This window comes from Xenopus laevis, chromosome 2L (assembly GCF_017654675.1).
Source record: "Xenopus laevis strain J_2021 chromosome 2L, Xenopus_laevis_v10.1, whole genome shotgun sequence".
NCBI classification, from domain to species: domain Eukaryota; kingdom Metazoa; phylum Chordata; class Amphibia; order Anura; family Pipidae; genus Xenopus; species Xenopus laevis.
Genome location: NC_054373.1, coordinates 65,598,155 through 65,607,997, shown reverse-complemented (window position 1 = coordinate 65,607,997; position 9,843 = coordinate 65,598,155).

Here is a 9,843-nt window from a genome sequence, read left to right as displayed (position 1 = left end):
CACTCACATTTTTTCATCAGGCTTCATCAGGCTTGGATTTGCAGCAAAATTCCATGTTGCACCTTCTGTAAAAAATGAAAAAAACACAAAATTTGAGAGAAAACTATTATGTGAGAAAACACCCATTGACCAATGCATTTTGCTTTGATGCAAAGCATAGTGGGATAGATTCACTCATTACTATTCTATAACTAGTGATGGGAGAATTTATTCGGCAGGCGCAAATTCCCGTGATTCGCCGCATGCGAATACAATTGCGAAACCACTGTGAAAATTCACAGCTTAAAAAAAACAGATGCCGGCATCAAAAACGGATGCTGGCGTCAAAAACGAGACGCCTGCGCCATTTCGTAAATTTGTAGTAATTTCGCGAAATTTGCGAAACGGGGAAAAATTCACAAAACGTCGCCAGCATCTCGTTTGCGGCGAAGCAAAATTCCATCAATTTGCCCATCACTAACTATAACAATAGGCAAAAAGTATGTTTTGCACCAGCCCTATTTATCAAACTCACTTTGAACCAGGGAGTACATTGCCCCTTAAGTCAAATACATACAAGCTTATGAACTAAACTAAAAATTCCTTCTCATACTACCTGCTTATATGAAACAGTAATATACATAAATATACATAATACCGATTTCCTCATGTCTATGGAAAGTCCACAGTTCTGCCTCTCTTCAGGAGAATGAGAATATCCAAGAGCTGGTTTTGCCATTCTTAAGCAATGTGTCTTTTGATCAAGCATGATTCAACAGCCTCATTCTTTCTGTTGCATAACTTAATGCATATTCTGTATTTATTGTATGTTGATAAAAAGTGTACTACTGACTAATACTGATACACAATGGATGCTATTCATCTTGGCCTATTAAAAGTCTAAGTAAATGAAAAGAATAAAGAACTGGAATTTTATTCAACTAAAGCGTAAATAAACTAGTCCTATATTAAACTGAACTCTAAATAAGTCCTCACAGTCACACTAGAATGTTTTTGCTCATCATTTAATACAAATTACAAAAGCACATCATCACAGACCTGGGCCTTGCATGTTGCAAGCTGGCAGCAAAATGTTTACAATGCAAAAAGAAAGGGTCTGCTGAAAATACTTTGAGGTTAAGGATGCCAGCGCCACTTTCTAAATACAATCAATTAAAAATTCTGTACAGTTTCTGAAATAATCACGTTTATATTCACTATTCCTCTCTCAGCATCTGTTTCTCTTTATTCTGTCTTCATGCAGCAATTGGGGGTCAGATGAATGATCCAATATATCTTATTAGGTTCTCCCTTTCCTAGCAGATGAATTAGAGCTCATTCAAATAACTGATTCCAGTACAAACAAAATCTACCAAATTCTACATGTAGAGAGACAGGATTTCTGGTGATTTTAATAGAGTGAGCTCTAATACATTTTCTAGGCAAAAGGAGCTCCCCTGTAAGATATATAGGATCATTCATCTGACACCCAACTCCTGAATGAAGACACAATGAGGAGAAACAGATGCTGAGAGAGGAATTGTGAAGATAAACTTGATTATTTTAGAAATGGTACAGAACTTTTAATTGATTGTATTTAGAAAGTTTCTTATTTCAGTATGTTGAAGCTAATATTAATTTTTCATTTTCACGATAGTTCCCCTTTAAATAAATGACAGGTATGCTATGCACATATAGAGAAAATGGACAATAACAACCCCTTCCTTTCCTGCCCATGAAAAGCAGAGCAACCTTTTTGTATTTAAATGGCCTTTGTATATAACATACTTTTTATAACCTGACCGATTCATCTCCCTTTAGAACCATGGTTAGCTAATGTAGAGTGGTGAGACAGACAAACTTAAAGATGGTAGATGTAAATGTAAGAAGCAGTTGGACAAGTTGGGTTTAAATAATGGTAAAAACAGAAAAAAAAGAAAAAGGTGGTTAAGTGGTTTCCTTTTATAGGTGGTTCAGGTATGGGATCTATTATACAGAATGCTTGGGACCTAGGGTTTTCTGAATAAGGGGTGTTTCCATAATTTGGAGCACCATACCTTGTCAGTTAAAAAAACATTTAAACATTAAGGGGCCGATTCACTAAGGGTCGAATTTCGAAGTTAAAAATACTTCGAAATTCGACCCTCGGATTGAAATCCTTCGACTTCGAATATCGAAGTCGAAGGATTTAGCGCTAATCCTGCGATCGAGCGATCGAAGGATTTTCCGTTCGATCGAACGATTAAATCCTTCGAATCGAACGATTCGAAGGATTTTAATCCAACGATCGAAGGAAAATCCTTCGATCAAAAAATCACAGGCAAGCCTATGGGGACCTTCCCCATAGGCTAACATTGACTTCGGTAGCTTTTAGCTGCCGAAGTAGGGGGTCGAAGTTTTTTTTAAAGGGGAAGTACTTTGACTATCGAATGGTCGAATAGTCGAACGATTTTTCGTTCGATTCGTTCGATTTCGTTCGAATTCGAACGAATTTAACCAATTCGATGGTCGAAGTACCCAAAAAATACTTCGAAATTCGAAGTATTTTTCATTCGAATCCTTCACTCGAGCTTAGTGAATCAGCCCCTTAATAAACCCAGTAGAAATGTTTTTCCTTTCAATATGGATTCATGCAGCTGAGTTTGGGTCAAGTACAAGGTACTGTTTTATTATGAAAGTGAAAACAGAAATAATTTTATAATCAAGCATTATTTCCTTAAAATAGACTCTGTGGGAGATGACTCTCACATAATTTGCAGTTTTCTGGATAAAGGGTTTCAGATTATGGATCTTATTGCTGTCTCATTGAGTGCTGTGGATGGGACCTTTAAGTACAGAGCACTGCAATTAGGGTCCTGACTGGGGTTGCCATCTTTTCTTTAAAAAAATGACAGCCTTCCTATATTTTTCTCTTTGTTTTCTATTAAAAACATCGGCATGAAGCATTATTTTTACCAGCCAGGCTGGTAAAATACTGGCCAGGTAGCAACTCGAATCCTGACTGATGTGCAGTATATTTACAATAAACTTGTGTACCTGAACCTTTTCGCAAAGTATTTGGGAATTGGGACTTAAAAATATCTTTTTACAGATCCCAAAAATCTCTAGTTATGTCACTGTATATGAGAGTTCAGTATGGTCATTGTGCCATGTACAGTATAAGTCCTCCACACATATAGCAATACCAGCAGGAATATTTTGGCAAAGCTATTAGTCATTTATACTGTATATAATGATTCAGCTTGCTGTGGAATTCTGGACCACTGGCGATATCTGGCAGTGTGGGAGTTACTGTACATTCCACTATAATTTCATACAAAATAATTTGTACTTTTTAGAAATAGGAAGGCACAAAGTCCAACCCCCTAGCCTCAGGCTGCTACAGTTCAGCATGTCCCTGTGTCACAATGCCTGGAAAGTGTTGGAACGGAAAAACAACCTTAGCAAAAACTGCTGGTGATTAATGCCATCTGTTTTTTGGGATTTGTGGGAAGGCCACCTAGGCCCGGGCCTAGGGCGGCAGGATTTTAGGGGGCGGCATGCTGCCCAACCACACCCACATTGGTTCAAAAACACTGGGGATGCACAGGAGATATAATCTCCATGAAAATTTGCACGAATAAAGGGGAGGGGACAGGGGCGACAAATGGCAGTGGGCCTAGGGGCGTCCGCTATGTAAATCCGGCCCTGGTTACTATGAATGTCTAATATAATTTTTTCCTGAGTTTGACATATTACTCATGAGTAAACAGCAGCTATCTGTAAAATGTGTAGTTTTTGTTACAGTAATCATATACATGAGGTTATAATCCAATGTGAAGGAAGCAGAAATAAAAGGGGAACAATAATTTTGTGATCATTTTTTTTTTTAATCTCTCTTTATTGATTTTCTTTTCTTTATAAAAAGGTAAAATGGGTACAAAAGGGAAAAAGGGGGAAGGGGAATAAATACAGAGGTTTACAGCCAGTACATCCGTTGCAGAACAGACTAATAACTTTCTGTAAAACAATTCATCACATCTAAATACCTTTATCTGATTGGTTAGGATACCCATTTAAGCTGGCCATAGACGCAAAGATCCGATCGTACGAATCGTGGATTCGTACGATTTTCGGACCATGTGTGGAGAGTCCCGACATTTTTCGTCCGTCGGAGATCGGTCGTTTGGTCGATCGGACAGGTTAGAAAATTTCTGTCGCCTGCCGATAATATCTCTGCGTGTATTGCCGATCGTACGATTTTCAGAGGGAGACTGTCACTAGTGTTGTCAGACATAAGTATCGTACGATTGCTGTCAGGGGCAGAACATTGGGTAATCTGTTCTTATTTGATCGGAATGGTAAAGACTTTGATCTGAATGGTTAGTGGAGGGTCGGGAGATGGGAAAGTCCGATCGTACGTTGATTCGTACGATCGGATCTTTGCGTCTATGGCCAGCTTTAGACTAACCCCTTATATCTTGTCCTAACTTTTCATCCAACCAGTTCCCACTTTTCCAACCATGGTCCCCATATTTGGAGATATTGTGATGTGTTGTTATGCCGTAGGCTCGTAATCTCCTCTAGTTTTCTAGTTTCTTCCACTAGATTCATCTATTCCATTTCTAAAGGAGGTATCTGTTCCTTCCATTTTTTTGGTATCATAGCTATTGCTGCATGTAAGAGATGTAGTGTTAATCTATCTGCTAGCATTTTGTCCTGACTGTCTATATGAAACAATAATAACCCAATATTTGAATAGTGAATCTCTAAGCCTGTTATTTCATTTATCCTATCAACCACATTTATCCAATATGGGATAATTCTCTGACATGTGAACCATATATGTTTATAAGTACCTTCTTCCGACTTACATCTCCAGCATTTCCCTGAAGAGGCTAGAAAGATCCTATGAAGTTTTTCCGGAGTATAATACCACCTGGTAATCACTTTATACAACATTTCTCTTACTAGAGAGGCTCTGGAAATTTTATCTATATTTTTCATTATTTTCCTGCTAACCTGTGGGGACAGCTCTATCTCCATTTCCTTTTCCCACGCATCAAAGTATTTATTATAGGATGGTTCCTTATTTGAAAGTAAGAGCTTGTATGCTAGAGATATAGATCTAATCTTTGATTTATTTAGATCCAATATTTTTCCCATGCCGAAATTTCTATCTTATCCTGCTTTATATTTTGTGTATTAAAAAAGTTATGCAGTTGGTAATAACACCACAAATCTCTCGGGTGGGCACCCCAGATTTCTTGGATATCCCTTAATGCAATCAATCTGCCATTCTCCAAAAAATCTGCCATTCTTGATTCTCTCCCCTGGAACTGGCCCCATCTCATGAAAGCTTTAGGTTCTAGACTTGGGGGAAAGTCCAGATTCAACACGAGGGGTTGTAGCATCGGAAAAGTGGACATCAGGTTGTACTCTTTTCTATGTTTGTACCACAATGATAATGTAGCCGATATTACAGGGTGAGTCACCATATCCTTAGGTATAATGGTTGAACGTGACCATAACAAATTACTTAATGGAATATTGGACATATCCTGTTCTATTTCTATCCATTGTTTACCCTCGCTTTTCATATACCAATGCTGGGTCCGTACCAAGTGTATTGACACTTGGGGGCCGATTCACTAAGCTCGAGTGAAGGATTCGAATGAAAAATACTTAGAATTTCGAAGTATTTTTTGGGTACTTCGACCATCGAATGGGCTACTTCGACCTTCGACTACGACCTTCGACTTCGATTTGAACGATTCGAACGAAAAATCGTTCGACTATTCAACCATTCGATAGTCGAAGTACTTTCCCTTTAAAAAAAACTTCGACCCCCTACTTCGGCAGATAAAACCTACCGAAGTCAATGTTAGCCTATGGCGAAGGTCCCCATAGGCTTGCTAAACTTTTTTTGATCGAAGGATTTTCCTTCGATCGTTGGATTAAAATCCTTCGAATCGTTCGATTCGAAGGATTTAATCGTTCGATCGAACGAAAAATCCTTCGATCTATCGAACGAACGTTTAGCGCTAAATCCTTCGACTTCGATATTCGAAGTCGAAGGATTTCAATTCGAGGGTCGAATTTCGAAGTATTTTTTACTTCGAAATTCGACCCTTAGTGAATCTGCCCCATAGTATAGATAGGTGTCCGGTATTGCCAAGCCCCCTCTATCTTTAGATACAGTAAGTCCATCATACTTACACCTCGGAGTTTTCCCTTCCCATATGAACTTATTATATAATTCTTTTACCTTATCAAAAAATGATTTAGGTACCTTGATTGGAATTGTTTGCAAAAAATACAATATTTGTGGCATTCTAAACATTTTGATAGCCTGTATCCTCCCAAACCAGGTTAGACCTAATGTTTTCCATGAGCCCATTTGATCATTCACTTTTTTTAATAGTGAATTAAAGTTAACCTGATACAGAGCTGCTGGATCATTAGTGATTTGCACCCCCAGATATTTAATCTTCTCCTGCGACCAGAGAAAATGAGAATTTAATTCTATTGCTGTTTTGGTTTCCTTTTTAAGATTTATATTTAATGCTTCTGATTTACTTGTATTCACTTTGAAGTTTGAAACTTTACCAAATCTAGATAGCAAGAGCATTAGATTAGGAAGCGTTACTCTCGGTTTGGTGATGAACATTAGCAGGTCATCCGCAAAAGCTGCCATTTTATATTCCTTATTTTGAATTTTTAGGCCCGCTATATCTTTATTTTCTCTAATGTGCGAGAGTAAGGTTTCCATCACCATCACGAATAGGATAGGTAATAGAGGGCAACCCTGCCTCGTTCCATTCCTAATGCGAATCTGAGGGGATAGAATTCCATTGACTCTAACTCTAGCTGATGGCGCCTCATATAAGGCGATGATTCTATTCATTATTATTTCCTCTAAACCAGACCCTTTTAATGTGTGCCGTAAAAATTCCCATGAGACCCTATGAAAGCCTTTTCGGCATCGATACTAAGGATCATTGCTGGTATTTGTTTCTTTTTGGCATGATGAATTAGAGACAGAATTTTATAAGTGTTGTCCTTCCCCTCTCTACCTGGTACAAATCCTGCTTGATCTGAGTTTATAATTTGACCGAGAATTTTTTTCAGCCTATTGGCCAGTATTTTTGCAAAGATTTTAATGTTTACATTTATAAGTGAGATCGGTCTATAGCTTGCGCAACATTGCAGATCTTTTCCTTGTTTGGGGATCACTATAATGTGGGCTTCCTGGCTTGGTCCGGAAACTTGCTCCCTCTGTCCATTGAATTAAAATATCGCAGCATATAGGGAGTTAGTTCATCTAAAAAGGTTTTATACTATAGAGAGTTATACCCATCCGGGCCCGGACTCTTGTTTATTGGTATACTTTGTATAGTATCTGCTACCTCTTTATGGGAGATGGGATCCTCCAAGGACTGTCTCTGAGCCAAGGATATTACCGGTAGTCTTGCCTACTTTATAAATTTATCTATCTCACTGCTAATTTGAGCAGGACTACCCGGTTGATCCAACCCATATAATGTTTGGTAGAATCGCTGGAAGCATTGCGCTATTTGTGGGGAGGTATAACATGTCTGCTGTTGCTTGTCATTTATTGCTGTGATAAAGGAATTGGGTTGTAACCTTTTTACTATACTAGTGAAATACTTGGTACTTTTACCTCTAGCTCATATGTCTTTTGTTTACATCTTAAATATGCTTTATAGGAATATTGATCTAATATAGATTTCAATTTTATCCTTTTCGTCTCTAACTTACTAAGTGTATCCTCTGCAAACGTTTGTTTATGTGTCTGTTCTAATGCTGCAATTTCTTTTAGCAATTCCTGAATTTTCTGTTCTCTCTCTCTCTTTATTTTGGAGCATAGTGCAATTAAATGACCTCGCAGCACGCACTTATGGGTTTCCCAAAGCCTAGCTGGGTTAGTGTCCCGTAGCATTCTCCTAATCTGCTACTTATTCTCTTCATTCAGGAGTAGTGTATTGTTAAGTTTCCAGTTAAATTCTGATTTAATAATTCTTGGTAGCTGGAAACTTATCAGTACCGGTGCATGATCTGACAAAGTGTTCTGCATTATTTTTGCATCCTGGCAGTAGTGTAGATGCTTTTGAGATGTAAAAATGTAGTCAATTCTGGAATAACATGCATAGGTTTTGGAATAATGTGAATAATCAATGTTGTGAATATAAAAACATCTCCAAACATCCACCAATTGTAGTTCGGAAAGGCATTTCTTCACTTTTTTCAAGCCTTTATAAGAAATATTACATTTTTTATTTGATGTATCTATTGTTGGATTAAGGGGCAAGTTTAAATCCCCTCCCATGTATATAATACCCTCAGCAAATTTAGCCAGTACCTGTATAAATTCACATATAAATTTGACTTGATCCTGATTAGGGGCATATATGTTGGCAATAGTTATTATGCTTTCTGCCACTTTCCCCTTCAGTAACAAATATCTCCCTTCAGCTGGTCGATGACTGTAAAAGATATGTCCTTATGTATCATTATCATGACCCCCTTTGATTTTTTATCCTTATTATTACTAGTCACCACTAAAGGGTACTGTTTTATTTTCAGTTGAGGTAATTTTCCTTCTTGGAAATGTGTCTCTTGAAGTAATACAATTTTGGCCTTCAATCTCTTACATTCACCAAATATTTGGGCTCTTTTAATTGTGTTATTGATTCCATTTACATTATAGCTAATTATTTTTAATTCCATTAAATTCTAAATATAAATTGGTCTGGTGTCCATTAATTTCTAATCCTGCTAGCCTAATGAGTTCCTTTGTTGCTAATCTCTGTTTTCTTTTTAGTGGGGGGGTAGGGAAAAAGGAAGGGAAAGTTAAAAAGAGGTACCCTAGGGACCCCTTGAACCTGCTCGGCGAACCAGACATCTGTAGGGCCGTAGCCCTTCTCTGGTTGCAATTTATTTTGGCCATTATTTTATCATTTATAGGGGGGGAAGTTTCTGTCAAGAGCCGGCTAGATAGTAAAGGGCCAGGTTATACAGCTCCTACCTACCCCGGAGAGTCCTTATTACTTTACTATGCGTACAAAACAAAGCAAACAAAAAACAAGAAAAAATAAGTAAATAAATAATAAATAAAAAAAATAAAAAAAAGGAAAAGGCGGGCGGGGGTTGGAGAAAGACTCAATGTGACATGTTTCTTCCGTGGAGTTTAGTCCCCTATCTTGACTCATCTAGATACTGTGCATCTTAAGCCCCTGTTGTGCCTCTATTCAAGATACAATTCATTATATGGCTATAGAGGAGAAAAAAAAAAGACTTTTAATCAAAACAGTTCCCTTTAGTAGGCAATCCTTACTTATTTTTACTCTTGATAATAATTACGAGCCAATCTTTGTAGCTGTACTATACCACCTGTACCTTACTATCTTGCTCATCTCCCCATCTCTCCTAACACCAAGGGAAAGATAGAGATAAAAAGAGAGAAAGAGAATGAATAAATAAAAAAAATAAATAAATAACACCTCCTGTGACTCTTATTTACTTTGTCTCCACTGTGATAAAATTTAACCCTTATAAACCTTATATATTTATTTAGGTTGAACCAACCTGTAAACTTATTTGCCACTTCGAGGGGGCGCTAGCTCTCCCTATACCAAAACCTTTTCTACAACCTTGTTACTTTTCCCCTTCTCTTTCATAAACAACCCCATCTAACTTTTCCCCTATATGGTATGTATGTGTCCTTCTATTTAGTGCTCAATGTATTCATATAAGGAAACTCACAAAAAAAATAAAAAGAAAAAAAGAAACCAACCACCTCTAATGGTGGCTATTCCATATATCTCCAATGTAATAAACCATTTACCCCATATACCCTTGTGC